The 18,929-nt window shown below is 36.5% G+C and overlaps 1 protein-coding gene across 2 annotated transcripts in view; it reads left to right on the top strand.

The window, feature by feature from the left end:
- LOC113061786 (contactin-5) overlaps positions 1-18,929 on the top strand; it is a 265,848-nt gene that overhangs the window by 22,632 nt on the left and 224,287 nt on the right. The window lies entirely within an intron of this gene.

Raw genomic sequence — 18,929 nt, 5'->3', positions numbered from 1 at the left:
AGTCTCCCGCTTTGATGTGTTATTTTTGAATGGTCTAACAAGCGTGTGGCAGGTGTGGATCTGAAAGCTGGAGGGACAGTAATGAGAGGCTCTCCGGTGCAGGAGGAAGTCAAATAGCAGGCTGTGAGGTGGGCCAGGGCTGGATCTCTGTCAGCGAGATGTGAGGCTAAGACAAAGACACTGACTTAAGGAAAGTGAATATTTATACCTGGTGTTCCAGACTTCACATAACGTCAATGTAAAACACAACACATTTCACTTCCTTACTGGGACATACTTCAGTAAAACTCAAATTGATAATCAATGAGTTATATGGTTACATTGTACAATACAGTTCAAATTGTTCACATTAGATAATGCATTATATGTCAAGAACTAACAATTAACACCCCATAGTATTCATTAATATAGTTTAATGTTCATTTCTACATATGCTAACACTTTTGTAACGTCTGAAGTTGTGTAAATTAACTTCAGTTCATGTGATACGAACAAAAATGAATTAACAACTGTATATTTATAAATGCTGTAAAACGTTGTTACGTCATGATACCTAATGCATTAAATAAGGTTAAAAAGCTAAGTGGTAGTTATACTGATGAAATGTTGTAACATCTTGGCATGAACAAAAGCTCTTTTTTCTTCTCATGGAGAAAGATTTCAAGATATTTTTGGAATTAATGATGACAGCTTTCACCATGATGGCATGACGGCTTTGTAATCTCTTGATAATTCAGTAGGTTTCATGAGAAACTGACTGTTTCTTCAAAGCTCTGAACATAAGCTCACAACAGCACGCAGTAAGCTAATAGCTCTATTTGAAGGTAAATAGCAGGTTTTTTTTTTTTTTTAAAGCCAGTATAGGAGAATAAAAGTATATAAATTTTCCCAAGAGATAGAAAGATCGAAAAAGATTCTCTCAGTCTGTGCTTGTAACGCATACTTATGTCCCAGAAAATGGGCCTTACATTGGAATTCAGGTTATTACTAACACATGCATTTGAGCCAATAGTTGAAACATTTGTGTTGTTTGGAACAAATAGGTTCGAACTATGGCTGTGAATCTTTGTGTAGACAGCTATTCGACTCAATTCGATTCACGATTTACAGGTTTTCGATTCGGTCCAAGAACAATTTTTGCAAATTTAGAACGATTTGATTAGTTTCACAATTAAATTTGATTTGTTTTGATTCAGTTCGGCATTCTTAAAGTGCATTCACAGGATTATTTAAATGCTTCCCCTAAATTATTTAAATGCTTAGACAAAGGGTAGATTACACAGCAACCTTTATGGTTGTAGAACCATAGGTCAGAGAAAAAAAAAATAATAATAATAAATAAATAAATGCTATGGCATGACATGGCATACATAAAAATGTAAGTAAGCCAAGAAAAAAAGAGCTTTAAAATATTATGTATAGGTTAACATTTTGTAACACTAGGGGCATAACAGACATGATATCAGAAGTGACAATAATACAATAATCATATATATTATCATTGTATTTTTTTTATTATATATATGTTTAGATTGTTTGATCATTCAGAATGTTCTTGAATAGATTTTAGCATTGTTGTAACTTTTTTTTAGAAGTTCTGCACTATAATATTCAATTGATTAATAATTGGATTGAGATCCAGCAAGATTGTCCATGTTCAATCTCATGAAGGGCCATAAGCTGGTCTTGCTGAAAGATAAAGTTGAAGTGTCAGTTTTTTAGCATCTCGCCTACAACACTTCCATGTAGTTGGCACCAGCCATCCATTCTTTGGTTTTAACAAGAAGCGCAGTCTCAGCTGAAGCACAAAATGCCCCACAAAATGTTCAGTCCAGATATGTAATAGATCAAGCCTGTCTGGGAAGTAATTTCGCTTATCTAGTCTGTTTGGTGATTTTCATGGCAGTTCGATCATGCCAGTGAGCTCTAAATTGCCTTCGCTGAAACAGAGCAATTGCAGCAGATGGACGTGACATTTGAAGGGAAAACGTGAAATGTAACTTCTCAGAAAAAGTACTAATTACCATATATCAAACCATTTGTGTATAGAATCATAAACCCCTGCAGACAAAGTCTAGTCATCAGGAAAATGTCAATAGACTATTTTATTTTTTTTCTCATTGATTTTATATATGGACATGCACTACAGGCGTAACAGAATGGAAATTACTTTTGGGAAGGCCATACACTTTGAAGGAACTCTACAAATTGCACAATTCAACTTTTTCTTTCATATATTTATATTTTTAGTTTCATATATTTATTTTAGTTCATTGACATTTTCATATGAATCTAGGATAAATTGTTACAGGTGTGACAGTTCTGAATACACTCCATCCTGAAATGTAAAAGTGGCCTGCACAATGAATCCAGTTAAAATTTGAAATGCATGACATTGAACTTGCAAAATTACTACATCACAAAAGGTTGTAAGAAAAAAAGAAAGAAAAAACCCTCAGCTTTGTAATGATTTTGTTACCGACTGATAATTTAACAGAACTGAATCTGTAGGACAGAGTAACTTAATCATCATAGTTTTCATGGAATTGTACATGAAGATATTTGAAGAAAGTTGGGAACCAAACCAAAACTACTGGTTACCAACATTCTTCAAAATATCTTATTTTGTGCTCCCAAAAAAGAAAGAAAGAAAGACATATTTCTATGACAGACTGATTGTATTTTGATTGTACACAAATTCTTGCCTTTCTGTAAAATGCTTATGATAACAAAGTGAAAAAAAAGAGTAATTTTATCTCTTTTGAAATTATGCTGTCTAAAAATCCTATTTTAGAACTTGTGCAAAGCTTATGTGCTGGATAAATGATGCAGATTCCCTAAAAAAAGAATCCATTACTGTAGCACTTTAACATAATGAGATATAGACCTAAATGCATTTCAAAGACGTATGCTCCCTTGTTCAATTTTGTATTTTGTTCATGGCATTGTTAATATTTCTGTGGAATTGTTCATTTTACTTTCAGGATAATATGGAACTATAAGGATCAAATTACTGGTAAAAACATTTTTGTGTCATCTAGCAGGCTTTTAAAGTTTAAGTGTCATAAAATGTAGCCATAATCGTGCTTGTAAAAAAACAAAATCGTGTGCTTTTAATTTAGTCTGAAGTATTAATAGATAACTCCCATTTAAACCAGTGTTTTGCCCACTGCTTATTTCATTTTGAATTGCAGTTTTCGGAACATGGCTGTTTCCCCTCCAGTTCATTTGTGTGCTTTTTCTGCTACCTAGTTTAATTGGTTTTAAAAGCTTTTTCCTCTCCACTACTTAAACAGTTTAAAGAATCTTATTTGTCTTGCCACATTCGCCTTTGGCTTGCTCACTGGGGTCTTCTAAGTCATAATTAGGCATCATTTTCTGTAAAGCTGCTTTGAAACATAATGGAGTAGTGCTGTACAAATAAAAATGACTTGACTTAATTGGCCTAATTATGAATTTTGAAGCAAGGCGTGAAATGTTTGATGATAGTATAATTGTATTCCAGTTTATATGTGCAAATAAAATTTTGCTTAGTGGCTGTTCATACCATTAGTACAGGACAACATTTTCGCAAGTCATTCATTTTCAGTGAGAGTTGATGATTTCTGGCAACATGAGTGACTGTGACTGTTGTTGGCAGGATGTGGGCGTGTCTAGTGATTCAAGCTAAGAAACATGTCATGTATGCATATGAGTAGCAATAATGCAGCAACTCTCAATAGAAAGTTATCTAATGACATGAGTGTTAGAAACAATTCTGCAGTTATTCTATTTGGTGCCACTATATATGTTGTCTAGTTTTATCCTTGGGAAGAGTATCATTAAAATGTTAAGCTCATATGTTTGTATTTGTACAGGACATATGGAAGCTTATTTCCATCAAAGGGTAAAATTTATCGCAAAGACAGAAAAGGGAACAAAAAATATTTCTGAGAAATGTCATTATAAAACCTCAGAATTCTTGCAAGTACTATGCAGTTGTTATTCTGCGGTGTGGGGAAATGAATTGTGAGATTGTGAGTTGTAAACTCAAAATAAAAAAATAAAAATAAAAAAACAAGAACTGAAAGATTTAAAGAAGACAACGTTCGTAGTACGGGAAGCAGGAGGTGAAAAAACAAACAAAAAAAAATACTTTAATAACAAAATAAACACAAAGCAGCGCCCCTTGCTGATGACTGCCACACACAACCAAAACACAACATAACATAACATAACATAACATAACATAACATAACATAACATAACATATAACATATAACATATAACATAACACATAACCCAAGCCTGGTCCTCTCTCGTCCTTCACTGTCATTACTCCTCCTTTTATCCATTCTGGAGCTCCTCCATGGGACTCAAGTTCGGTGAGTGTTGCAGGCGTCACTCATTCTCATTAACTCCACCGGCCTCGCTCTCTTTCCATGGCTCTCAGTTCCGCCCCTCTTGTCACAGCGAGAAAGAAAGTCAGAATTCTGAGAATCTATCTCAAAAGAAGACTGATTTGTAAGATTAAAAATGTTCTTTCTTTCTTTCTTTCTTTCTTAGCAGAAATTGGTTTCTATATATGATGTTTCTATACTGTTGTCCTATTCTGCAGAGACTAAGGTGACTTTCAGGATGGATATTAAACAATCACATTTCCACCGAGTGCTGCATTAGGTGGACACTAATAAGAATCCCTTACTAAATTAACGCCTTAGAGAGTTCCTTTGGCCTTGTGAAAAAAAAAAAAAAAAAAGTTTATCTCACATCCTTTGTCAGTGATTGGCCGAGGCCATATTCTGCTCCGCAGGGGCCAACAGGAGTCCCAATGCCCAGGTTGAGTGCAGCTGTTGTGGGGACCATGCAAGCAGAACCTCTGTACGTCAGCTTCACAAGCTGCCTGTGGCTCGGTGGATGTGACAGATGCCAGAATCATTCCAGCTGCATATTCCACAGAGGTTTCCAGCAGGATAGTGGCTTTTGCCCAATTCTGATTGTGCTCGGCTGGTAGTAACTCCCACATGTTTCTTGCTCTGTTATGAGGACAGGTGGTTAATAATGAGCTGTTGCATTGTGCTCCAGGTGTTCGGTCATTTGTGATGTTCTTATCATGATGGAAATTGGAAATTATTATGAAATATAATTTTCATACAAAAAATTACAAATTCAGATTTTGCTCCCCATGTCATTACAAATCTTCTACAGGGAATAATGAAATTATTTATTATTATTCTTATTATTGTTGTTGTTGTTTTTGTTCTTGTTGTTGTTATTATTATTTTATATTACTTAAATTATTATTTTACAACAACAACAACAACAACAATAATAATAATAATAATAATAATAGCAAAAACTGATATTTAGGCAAATTGTTTATTATAATAATATTATATATTATTAAAATATTATATAATACAGTATTTCTCTTATGGTCTACTTTAGCTGTGATATCATAACGTAATGTTCTAGCAATTTGAAGTCAAGACACAATTAATAATAATAATAATAATAATAATAATAATAATACATTGTTATATTTAAATTAAATAAACAAATAAATAAATAGCTATTTTGAAAATAAATTTAAGAACAACAACTATAATAATAATAATAATAATAATAATAATAATAATAATAATAATAATAATACATTTAATTAATTTTACATGTAACTAAATAAATTATAGATAATAATCTGATTACATCTGCCTGTTGTTATGGACATTAATTAGCTTCAGTCCCTGGACATTTCATATGTGCAACAGCCAATGTAATAAAACGATTCAGAGAATTACGTTCATCTGTTTAAATAAAATGACTCTGTAATATCATAACATCATTTTGTACATATGTTGCCTGGGTTTACAATATTTTAGGTACTTGAGGCCTTGCGAACAACCCAAAACACACTAGCAACCACGTAACAATGCTCTAAATACTTTTCAGATCATCTTAGCAACTACTCAGCAAATCCCTGACAACCACTCCTGACTCGCAAGCTTCAATGATCCTGTTATCTCAAATAATCACGACAGGCCTAGATGGAACATTTGTCTTGTACTGGAGGGCACAAAAAACAAAATAGTGCTTTTTGCTGCCATACGAGCACAAAAATAACTCTGTTAGAGCATGCACCAATTCAAGTGGATGCCATGTGGTTTTTTAACCTCGTATAGCGAGGCATTTTTTTGTTTGCGCTCTAGCTCTCTTGTGTTGCCTCAGGATTAGAAGAGATCAGAAAGGGATGGAGTGTGACAATGAAATCCTTATATTCTCACATGAACGTGTCAGAGCATCACATTGTCTTTATGAAGACAATGGAGTCTTTCTTCTAATTATAGAATAATTATATTTATTTTTGATTGGTCATAGCAGCACTGTCAAGTTTGCAAAGTGATTAGATGGCTGTCATGGCCAAATCTTAAATGACAGGACTGTTGAAGATGCGAGATGGATGGCTCATTCAGTCAGATTAGGGAAAACAAACTTTTTTTATGGATGCAACAACACATTCAGATTGGAAGTTACATGAGGATGAATAAATTAATCCACTTAAGCATGTAATCAGCGGTTTTGGTGCGCATGTATTTGTAACAATAAGCATTTCATTTGTTTGCTCACAGTCATCAACTTTTACAGTAAATAATATTTTTCTTAGAGATGAAAGATTAGGGTTTTATCTTATTCTTCTTCGTCTTCTTCGTCTTCTTCTTCTTCTTCTTCTTCTTCTTCTTCTTCTTCTTCTTCTTCTTCTTCTTCTTCCCAAGGATAAAGCAGGGTTCTGAACCATATCGGAAAAAGGGTATGATGCTGGCAGCATGTGACCCTTACCATACATGGACTTACCTACTCGACCCTTGCACATAACACAACTCTTGAGAGTAACATGCTCAAGGTGACCCATCAAGCTATGGAGGGGGCACTGTTGTTTACGGTTCATCAACTGGTATGACTTCTTCACAGACTCAAGGGAGTAGAGTAGTCAACTTTCAAAGTGAGAGGAGAACTCTCATGTTCGGAGAGGCACATGTTAGGGAGTGATGTACTCAAAGGAGATCCTCCAATTGAGGGTGATCACTGCCAACTCAATCATCAGGGCAGTCACATGATGGGAACTCCAGGTAGCAGCATTCTCATAAGTGACTATGTAATGAGGGGAACATGGCCAGGCTCAAATACAGAGGCAGTCATCAGGGAGGCCAGAGGAATGGCCTAAAATCTACCTGGTATGGTTGCCTTATGGAGCTCCAGGGAGCAGAGGACTCGACCCTCGAAGATAAGAGAGTGACTTAGAAGCTCACCCTGGAAGCAGCATGCTCATAGGTGACCCTCTAGCTTGAGGGTAGCACTGCCAAGCCCAACCATTTCTTAGCCCAACTGCTCTCGGGGCTCTGGGAGCTGAGTTCTTAACTCCCAGATTGAGAGGAGAACACACACACTCAATGCTCAATCTCTTACCTCAGTATGAGAGGGAGAGGGGGTCCCATACAGCTAGGCTTAAAAGACTTGTGGGTGTGACATGCTCTTGTGCCACCCTTAGTACCTAGGGAACCAATGCTAGCTCAACTCCGAGATCAGGTCAGGACCCAAAGCCATTCATGCACAGGATTGGGCTTCAATACTCAATAACAGGCCTTCAAAAAAGGAAGTGTCATCACATTCATACCTCAAGGACAACGGTGTACTCAGAAAAGGGAGCGTTAACCGGTTCAACCATATTGGCAGTATAACAGGGAGGTACAGTACATTGAGGGCCTGATGACCTGTCATAACAGCAGAGTGGAGTTTCAAGAGCAGAGTTACTTAGCAACTCAAAAAGAGGAGACCCAGACCCTAGACCCAGACCATAAGTAGGAAGTCCTATATGGCTGAAAGGACAACATAGTGTTACTGTATAATACCAAAGTTAATGAACCAGGTTCTGCACCATGACGTACTCATAGGTGGCCTTCAGGAGCATGAGGGGAGTACAGTCAAGCTTATAGGGTACAGTAGAATCAGCTCAGTTCAAGACCAAGCATCAAGGAGGCTCGCAAGCCTACACTTGAGAAAGAGGAGGAGCCTAATTGCTTAGTAGGAGGCCTTACAACCCAAGAGGTCCCCAGAGCTGGACAGAGAAGGCTCACAGAGAGTCACACAACCATAAAATGAGAGTAAAGCCACACAACATGGGCTCCCAGGGTGCATTATAATGTGACTATCTGAGAACAAAATATGAATCATAAATGCCATGACAACTGCAGATTAAAGGGGGGGGGGGGGGGGGGGGGGGTTGGTGAAATGCTATTTCATGCATACTGAGTTTTTTTTTAAACTGTTAAAGAGTTGAATTCCCATGCTAAACATGGACAAAGTAAAAAAAAATTAAGTTGTACGTTTGAAGGAGTATTTTTGTTCCAAAAAAAAAACTCTTCCGGTTTGTCACAAGTTTCGGAAAGTTTTTTTTTCGAGTATGGGTCTGTGTGACGTTAGATGGAGCGGAATTTCCTTATATGGGTCCTAAGGCACTTCTGCCGGAAGAGCACGCGCTCCCATATAGCAGAGCAAAGACGAGACATTCACTGACCAGAGCGAGAGACCGAAATGTCACAAAAGAAGTGTGTTTTTGGTTGCCAAGACAACCCTGCACAGATTACCAAAAAAAAAAAAAAAACAGCATTAAGTGAGCAGTGGATGGAGTTTATTTTTACAGAGCATCAACGGAGTTGTGCAAGTGTTTTTGTTTGTTCCCTGCATTTCGAAGATGCTTGTTTTACAAACAAGGCCCAGTTTGACGCCAGATTTGCATATCGTTTATTTCTTAAGGATAATGCAGTCCCAACGAAAAAGGGTCACGATCGTGTGTTGGAACCGCAGGCGGTGAGTAAAACTGCTTCAAATATCTCTGTGTTGTTAACTTAGCTATCGGTGCGTGAGCACATCAAGTAAACAACATGCGATGTTGTCATCAAACTGCACTTTCCACATGTACACCTTAAAAAAAAAAAGAAAAGACGACATAAAGTGGAACTTAGTCATTTTCCAAAACCGCTAAGCAAATATATACAGTTTCAATACATACCACATAGAGACGTCGTTGCTGCTGCTGCTCTTGTCAAATTTCAGCCTCTGGATCTGATTCTGGATCATAAATATACGCTGAATCTGACTGTTAGCCATGGTTTGTTTTGGATAATGTTTTTTTTTTTCCTCACGGTAATGTCACAGCTTCCACACGCTCTCAACGCAAAAGCCTACCCACGCTCGTGATTCTTTAGCTCCGCCCACACGTCACGCCTCCAGGCGCTCGTGTTTTTCCGGGAAAAAACGGTATAGACTATCTTTCTCTTATAAATATAATAAAACTAAAGACTTTTTGGACTTATGAAGGATGCAGTACTACTCTATTTTACTCAAGATTAACAGGATATTGAGTGAAAACGAGCATTTCACCCCCCCTTTAAATATCCACATTTCACATAATGAATGCATAACAAAATTTAGAAACAGCAAGAAATATCCACAAATAAATAATTACAACGATTACAGTGAGCACATTCAACTCTCTCGATATCAGAACACGCATGTTTCTCACACACACACACAACACACAAGTTGTGTGAAACCATGGGCATATGGAGCACTGCTTCTGACAAAAGAACATGCACTCCTAGTCGTGCTTGGCTGCTAACATAACAACGGATACTGAAGACCTTTTAGACTGTGTTCACACTGATGATGACATCACAGGCTGTCATTGGACAATGTTTAGACATGTGTTTCAGAGACCGGTCACGTCGAAGGTGTTCCCCATAGTGACTGTCAGGTGATACAGTTCAAGTAGCTCGAAAGAGAATGGAAGTTAATAGGAACTTAAACTATTTGGTATTTATTTTGTATTCAGCAGAAAAAAAATAATAATATATGCATACAGGTTTGGCACAACATGAGGTTGAATATATGATGACAGAATTAAAAATTTTGATTGGACTATTATTCATGCATGTTCCTGATGTTATTGTGAATTACTTATTAGTACATGTTAATTTGCCTCTGTAAAATGTAATCAAAGAAATACAATTCCATCATCCTCTGAAATTATTTTGAAAATTATAAATTATATGTCTGACATCTTTTTTTTTTTTCTTTTTTTTTAAGGCCACATAATCTATTGGATAATGTATAATGTGCAGTCTGGTTCCAGTCTAATATTATAAATGAGCGCCTCACATGAATTTCCAGTGTGAATTTCCACTGAAGTCCCATGATATATTATTTCCATTGAATGTGCTTTAATTGGTGTTCCATTTGGTACATAAGCCACATTATGAAAGTAAAAAAGGGTTGTGATTCACATCAGCAGAGTTTCCATCCATCCTTCTATTCTCCATGTACTTTTCCTACATAGGGTTGCAGGGATTTTTTTCCCGGTGTTATAGACCATAGGCATCAGAACATACTCTATGGATTACCAGGTATCCAGAGCTCTGTATAAAAAAATTTAAATAAAAAATAAATGAATAAATAAATAAATAAAATTGTATAATCATGTTTAATCATGTTGTTTTAAACATATGTTTTTGTTTATTCTTTGCAACACAAAACTTCCACACAACTCTTTTCCACACAATTGCAGTTTAGTTTATAAGCTGCAAAAAAAAAAAAAAAAAAAAAAAAAATATATATATATATATTATAAGATAATTTATGACAAATATATTGAACACACTTGAATATAATGACCATGACATTGAAAAAATGTTAGATGACTCCTATTCACATAGGACTCAATACATTTATGAGCTGCATGTAACAGCATAACGTTTTATTTAAACTATGTGTGAATATATTTCCAGATGCGGTCAGGCTGTGTTTAACCTTGACTTGTTTGACTGTAGACACAGTCGCATTATTAGACCATCTGTTCAACTCCCTTTTCACATTTATTGTATGTCACACAGTAGTGAGTCTGCTCTGCGTGTGCCTCTTCTGCTTCACACCCTCAGAAACTTGCTTTCACATGCACTAAATAGGTGTATGAATGCCACAGGTGAATCACATGAGACTAGCTTGATAAAAAGTAATACTATGGTCAGGCTTTTTAAATAATTCCTGTACAGTCTTGATTGTTTCATGCATACAAATATATTTTTGGCCCAGACAGCATATGGCACCTCATTTGTTGCTGGACAAATTTGACTTTTTTTGGCCCAGTGTTTCATGCCAAAGCGACATACTAAATAGATGTAATTATTCAAAATCATAATCATTGTATAAACACTGTAATCCAAATACATTTATTTGTAGCTCAAAATAAGATTTATGTTTTGTGGTAAAACATGACCATAAAAAAGATTATTGACAGGCTTGGTGGGATTCTCCCATAAATTGCACCTGAGCATTTAAAAAGCACATTGTTCTTTGGAAGTGTTCTTTTTCGTGGCAATGTCCTGGCTGACATCCACACTATGATCTCACATAATTTCCAGCCCTAAGATGTTTGATTACTTAGGAATATTTGACAGGCTTTGCCAGATGAGAGAGACTTTAATCTGATGGTTGCTATCATGAAGGCAACCTGGGCCACAAAGGAACAGATAGTGGTAATATTTTCAAATGTTTGTGTGCAGAGATAGCTCCCTGTCCTTTGTTGTTGTTGTTTTTTTCCTCTCCATACATTTACAATTGTACATGGATCTGCATTCTTAGATGTGTGGATGTGTGAGATCAGGGAGAAATTAAACATAAAAATCCACATTTTGAAAAAATAAAATAAATAAATAAAAACAAACACTTCTCAAGGGTACAATACTGTTGTGTACTGATACTAGTACTCCTGTGTGTAAAATACAGTAAAAACAAATAATTTGAAATATTACAATTTAACATTTTCATATTTAAAAAAATGTATTGTAAGGGAAACAGGTCAATTTAGATCAAAAGGGAATCATTTAAGCAGGGCTCAACATTAAGCTGTGACATGAGCTTGTCCTTTGGATAAGTAAATCTACCATTTACTTGTCCGAGTAAAAAAGTTACTTGTCCAGATTATTTTATTTTATTTTTTTGGCACAAATGTAATTTATTCTGAAGCGGTCTCATCTGTGCTTTATCAGACATTTTAGTCAGCATATTTTTAATATTTGCCTTAAATTGATTGCATGGGCAATATTTTCCTAAACTGATTAAATGTACATGTCTCCAATTACGTCGAATTCTTACATGTGATCAATACATCAAGGTAAAATAATAAAACACTATATGGTTGTTACTATTCAAATGAAATCAGTATCAACAAACTCCATCTGTCCAAATGCATAAATAATGATTTTAGATTAATGTTTTACTTTTTTGATATACAAATATGAAATGGAAAAATGCAATGATACTTTTAAATATGAAATTAGACCACCAGTAGGTGGTGGCAAGTCACAGTCTTAATGAGTGAATCATTGATTCAACCAATTTGTTCAAACGGATGATTCATTTAATGGCTGCATCCGAAAACTGGAAAATGCTGCCTTTGGAGGACGCATTCCAAGGTAGGAAGGAATCAAGGCATGTCTGAAATCAATGTTAGCTTTAGTTCCTGTCTCCTGAGATGCCTTCATCTGGCCGATTTTTGAAGGCGACATAGATGTATCCTTTACTTCCTTTGATTTCCCACAATCCTGTGCAGTTAAATTCTGTGACAGTTAAGCAAAAAAATAAAAATGGTGTCTGAAAGTTATGGTCAGTGGTCAGTTTGTGTGTAAACGTATGTTTCTGATCAACGTTTTTCACTTTTTATGTAATTTCTAGCGATAAATTAATATTGCATTAATTAAATATCCACTTAGTTATCACCAAAGCTCTCTATATTTTGCTGTAGATCATTAAAACATTACTCTGCCTTATTAGCCTGTCCAAAATCAGTTTCGTGAGGTGCCTTCGTGCAAAAACACTGCCTGCAAAGTCATTGCCTGATACGGCAGCGAGACAGCAAGTTTTCAGATGCACCCTACAAAAGAAGCAAGTAATCGTTTTTATAAATGGCTCACTAAATCATTGACTTGTTCAAAAATGAATAATTGAATAACGAAAGTCTGTTGTGTGTTACTCTGAGATGCGCGACTGTTCTGCTGTGGCTTTGATTAGGACTATTTTTGTTCGCGAAATGGAGCAAAAAGATCCACAATGTCTCTAAAATGTAAGTCAGTTAATATTACTTGTTTAAATAAAGTTGTATAAAATCAATATCACATTTGTAATCGAGCTGGTCATGTGATGTTGCATAGTATATAGAATAATTATATATATACATATATATATTTCTACATTTTATATTTATTTATTTTTTATATATTTGCCCCTAGTTATGGTTTGTTAATAAAATTGGCAAGTAAAATTCTCTTTTACGTGCCCCCCGCCCCCACAAAATCCACTTACTGGAACTTAGGCATGACATTTAAGAGCAGACATTAGAGACAGGGCTTAAATAGAAAGACAAAACAAGATAATTAACAGAGCTAGAACTTAATGACCTAATAATGAAACAAGGACAGGAAGAGGAAATACAAATATGGTCACAAGAAGGAGGGAAACACAGGACAGAGTCTGACATAATGCCCCCCTCCGGATAACATATGATGTTTTATTGACAAGGTTCAGGTGGAAGGCGTCAGAGACTTCGCTTAATCAACACCGGTGAACAACAAAAAGCGTAACAACAAAGGTTTACACACTGGAACATTGGCATTGACATTTGTAAGGGAAACAGGTTAATTTAGCTCAAAGGGAATCATTTAAGATTTTAAAGGGAATTTGAACAGAATCACTGTTTCACGGCTGTTCACGGAGACGTGCCTGCGGTTCAGTGAACGAGCCGTTTAACATCAAATCTGCGCTGGATACTAATATCCAAACTATAGTGAAAACACTATCAATTAGCATGGTAACAAGATCGGCAGTTTAAGACATGAACTTGTAAGCACAAAACACAAGATACTTCTCTTTTCAATATGAATAAGGCTTTATTAGATAAATCTAAGACATATAAACTATTCTAACACATAAACGCACGCACACACACATTCACACAAGTTGCAGGAAGGTCGAAAGTTAGGGAAAGATGAGTTTAAGAGAATGGAAATATGGAATTCCAAGTTTACAGAAATACGTTAAATTGCATAGACATGAACAACCATCAATCACGTAATTAGCGCTTGCATTGAGTTCCTCAATGGGGTTAAAATTATATTAGATACACCAGCACAACAAATATCTGGGAATATGTTGCCTTCGTTTGCTGTGAAAGGGACTCCAGTTGAAAGGGGTATCCCGGTGTCGCTGATTGGCTGGAAGTTCAGTTGGCTGAAGTGACGTCTTGGGGAGCCCGTGCTTGGGCGTTGGCTGAAGCTGGAGTTGTGTGGCTGGTTGGAGTTCAAACGCACAGACGAGGTCGACGTTACAAAACTTAACTCAGAACACGAAACTCTCAAACGGAAAAGAAAAGAAATAAAGTTTGACGAGACTAGGTTGTGTTCCTTCTCATTGTGGCATAGTAGCAGCAGGCAGGCACGCTGGAACCGCGCTCAAAGAACAATGATGACTAACCGCATGGCTAGATGCTACAAGCTAAAGCTAGGTAGCAAAGCTACAAGCTAAAAGCTAAGAGCAGGCATGACTAATAGCATGACTGATAGCACGAGCAAGGCTGGAACTAAAAGCAGACTAAAAGCCCGCATGACTGATAGCACAAGCAATGCTAGACTAAAAGCAGAATTTCATGGGGTCCAACGTATTTAAACTTCCTTGTTGGCCACCCCTCAAATGTTGCCTTGACCAATCAGATATGGTCTTGGGTCTGGGGTATCATAAATCATTTGTTTATCTTACCAAGCATGTGGTTCTTGCCTCACAGGGTCTAATTTTGGACATGATTCCTATAACATGATTATGATATATTTTACAAATAAATGATTGTCAGGACAATATCAAGCAAGAAAATTCGATTATGTCAATACTAGACATGACTATGTATCCTATAGTTATCAAAAGACATACACAATAAGTGATTATACATGATAGTCAAATGTGTGGGTTACACATAAATGAATATGGAGTTAAGCAATGGAACGATTCATTTACAAGTCTTTTTGAGTTCATTCTGGTCCATATATAATGTATAAAAAGCAGTTTCTTTGCCATTCTCTGGCAAAGGGACTTTTCTGTGAAGACAAAGGTTTAAAGCCCTTCCCCCTTAGGAATTTCAGTCTGGTTTCACTGGCTGGGGGGGGAAGTTAATGCAAGTATTTAACTTGATCTCCTGGGTTTACATGTGATGTCCAGCGTTGCATTTCAATCACGAACAATAAATTTGACAATCTCTTCTTCGAATTAAAATTGTTAATAATTGTTCTATTGGTGTTAATGTTGAAAGCTGTTGTGTGAACAAGTTGGTTGGTTGGTTATCTTGCTTGGTTCTTGTGGCACTAGAACTGATTTATGACTTCCTGAGGAGTTCAGCTCTCGTTTCAATGCACACAGCTCTGATAGACTCTTTGATTTGTCTAGTTTGACTCATTTCTACTACACATTTAACAGCCAATGCTAGAGACAGGGAAACATAGGGCTTAAGTAGAAGGACTAAACAAGATAATTAATAACACACAGCTGGAACTTAATCACCTAATAATGAAACAGGAACAGGAAATCCAAATATGGTCACAAGAGGGAGGGAAACACAAGATAGAGTCTGTTATGTACAGCATGTGAACTGTTTTCAGTTGTGGTAAGATCCTGCTTAAAAGGTACATATGATGACGAGTTTTCAAATAATTTTGGTCCGATTAAATTGACCACACGAGGCGATTTCTTCCTTTTTCTTTTAAACTTTTCATCAATGAAAATAAGCATTTTAGATGCTGTTGCAACAAAATGAAGAGCAAATGATGCTCATTAAGTGTGTAACTGATGCTTTATCTTTAGATTTGTTCATTTTTGTACTGCAAAGGGGCATTATGAGCAATATAGTTTTGATGCACAAGACTCTTGCTTAAACCATCTTAATGAGTTATTTTCTTGCAAGCTCTAAAGGTATTCTTCAACAGCCAGTAAAAAAAAAAAAAAAAAAATGTTCAATCTAAATTACACAATGTTATTCCAACTTGAAACATGTAAGGGCTTAGGGTTTCCTTCTGGTGGTTAGATTTCATGATGGAATTCATGAGCACTTAATCATGAATATGATCATTCCGGAGTGTTTGGATGCAGCAAACCAAAATAGCTGAATGTGTTTCTGTTATTTAGTGCCATTAAATCTAGCCTGGCAGGGGAAAATCTATTTGCACTTATCAGCAAACATATAGCACAGTGTAATCCAGTTCACAAATGAAGGATTCTAACGAGAAGGATCTTTTAATGAATTGGTCAGTTAGTGATGAATAAGTTCCTTTATAAGTACTTTGATTTAAAGGTGCCATCTGTAATGTTTGGCAAAAAAAAAATCAAGTCATACTCCACATTCCATAACAGATGGGGGCAGTATGCCTCATTAAAGTGAATTGGTCTTCTCTAGAGTAACAAACGAGAAATGGCATAGTCTCTATGCTCAGCCCCTACTTTCACAACAACACTACAGCCATAGCCGAAGCCTAACTGTGCGTTCACACCGCCGGCGTCTAGAGCGTCAAAAATCGCTCTTGCCGCTCTGCTCACGACCCTGCAGAAAGATTTGTGAGTGCTCAGACGCTCTAACGTAGATCGAATGCTTATTTTGTATTTAAAGCGGCCGCAAAGCACACAAGCTTGTTGATCTCGTGCAGACTAACCACAAGGAGTTATAAGTTAACCTCATTAAATATTGTTGTGGACGAAATATTAGGATCCTTTACTTAAAATGAACAATCTCAGACACCTTGGTCCACGTATCACTTTTAATTTATTTGTTATGTCCCTGTACGCAAACAGGGACACATCATAGATTAATACTAACGCTAAACAGCAATAATCAACCTGTCCTTTATTCTGCTTGGGAAATAATGTGGCAACTCTCAAGCATTCACGTGAGACACACGCAATTGACTCTTTTCATACGCTTTCACGCCACACATCAATTTTCTCACGCACAGAAAAACCACGAAGCAAACAGGACACGAAGACCAACAGACTAGACAGAGCAGGTTAGTTATGATATAATACAATGGGTAACGTTAAGTTATAGCTAGCTAATTATCAAATGCAGCTACGGTTAGCCATCGCTAACATTAGCACGTTTATCAAACAGCCTTCGATACATTGCTATGTTATAACTTCCCGAAAACAAATACACAAACATATAAAACAAACTTCTAGCGAAATACTAACAGCATCTAACTTACTGTTAGAAATGTTGCAAGTTCGGAGTCGAGCCTAATTTCTTTATGGTCCATCAGTTGTCTCCAGCGATTGAAAACAGTGCCTTTTTGTAAACCAGTGTTTACTCTTGTTCGGCTCCTTTTCTTATCGGATTTGATTTGTGATTCCGAGCGTGGTTGTTTCCCTGTAGCGGGTGGTGGTGGTAGGGGTCTCTTGCCAAGGGCTTGAGACATCATTTCTCTCTCTTCCCTGAACTGAAATGAAGTAGTGGGCTGTACTTTCCACACGATTGACATCAGGTTCAAGTACACGCCCACAAGCCGCACGAGTTATTCATGTATTGCAGGTTGGCTGGTGGTTATGTTGCCCGGATACCGCCTCCCATGGCCGAAACTGGTATTACGACACATGTCGAGGCGGGGCTAGTAATGCTAATGCTAATTAAAGTTGATATCTCTGCAGCACTATAACTTGAAATTTTTTTTATGACATCATCGCCCTTATTTCTTCTCATTCTTTTGATGCGTGTAGGTCATGTTATGGATATTTTTACCTCAATTTTTGCATATGGCACCTTTAAAGGATCCAGAGTCATTAAGTAGAATCAGAATCATTAAATTCCCTGTGATTCCCATCACTAGACATGGCCGCGGGAAGTGGGGGTGCTGGGGGTGCTGCAGCACCCCCTAGTGACGAGAGGGAGATAAAAAAAATGTAGGCCTATTAAAATATTTGTAACGCGCTTGTAACTTTTATTTTTTTTTGGCAACAAGTGTGGGATCAGCTTTGACTAGCCAAGCAATTGTAAGTAGTACACTATAGTATTTTTTTAAGGTGGTGGGGATGGAGAGTATTATTTCGTTCGTGTGTTCTTTGTGTAATGGTTGTGGAGAACTGTTAAATAACGTTTAAATAGTAGGGCTGGGTATCGATTCAGATGTTCCAGATCGATTCGATTTCGATTCACAAGCTCTCAAATCGATTCTATTTCGATTCTCGATTCGATTTTCGATTCGATTTTCTATTAGAGATGTAATCGGGCCTTAAAAGATAAGCCCGACATGTCCCGAGCCGACACGTACATTTTGATTGACAGCTTTTTAAGAGCCCGAACCCATTTACAACCCGACATTATTCAAATGTACGCAGCGCACAGCTATTTTGCCTTTTGTCAGTAATGAGTCATTTATACATGGTTTAACATAATTTATACATGACTAACGTAATAGGCCACTTGGAAGTTTGAACAAATAAATGAAATAAGTCCTCTGTAACATCGTAACATCTCAGCACTCTATAAATAGCCCTAGGTATAGGCTCATTTAGCATATAAATAGGCCAACGCACCAATAAAAACAAGTCTTTCTTAAAAAATTTAATTAAGATAAATTATAAATTAAGATGGGTATTTGGCAATAACGAAATGAATTAAGATAAAGGCTCTGCCGGATTTGCTTCGCCATAGCAGCTGACATAATAAAATAATAATGCCAACATTAGCTTATATAGCCTACTCTGTCTACATTATACATTTAAGACTCAAGTAATATTTAGTAATTATTTGAAAAACATTTACTCACCAAGATTAGGTAAGGCCTAAGTGTTTATGTGGAGGAAAATGATTGAAT

Source organism: Carassius auratus, chromosome 43 (genome assembly GCF_003368295.1).
Source record: "Carassius auratus strain Wakin chromosome 43, ASM336829v1, whole genome shotgun sequence".
NCBI classification, from domain to species: Eukaryota; Metazoa; Chordata; class Actinopteri; order Cypriniformes; family Cyprinidae; genus Carassius; species Carassius auratus.
The sequence above is the reverse complement of the archived record's forward strand: the minus strand, read 5'-3'. Positions and strand labels throughout refer to the sequence as shown.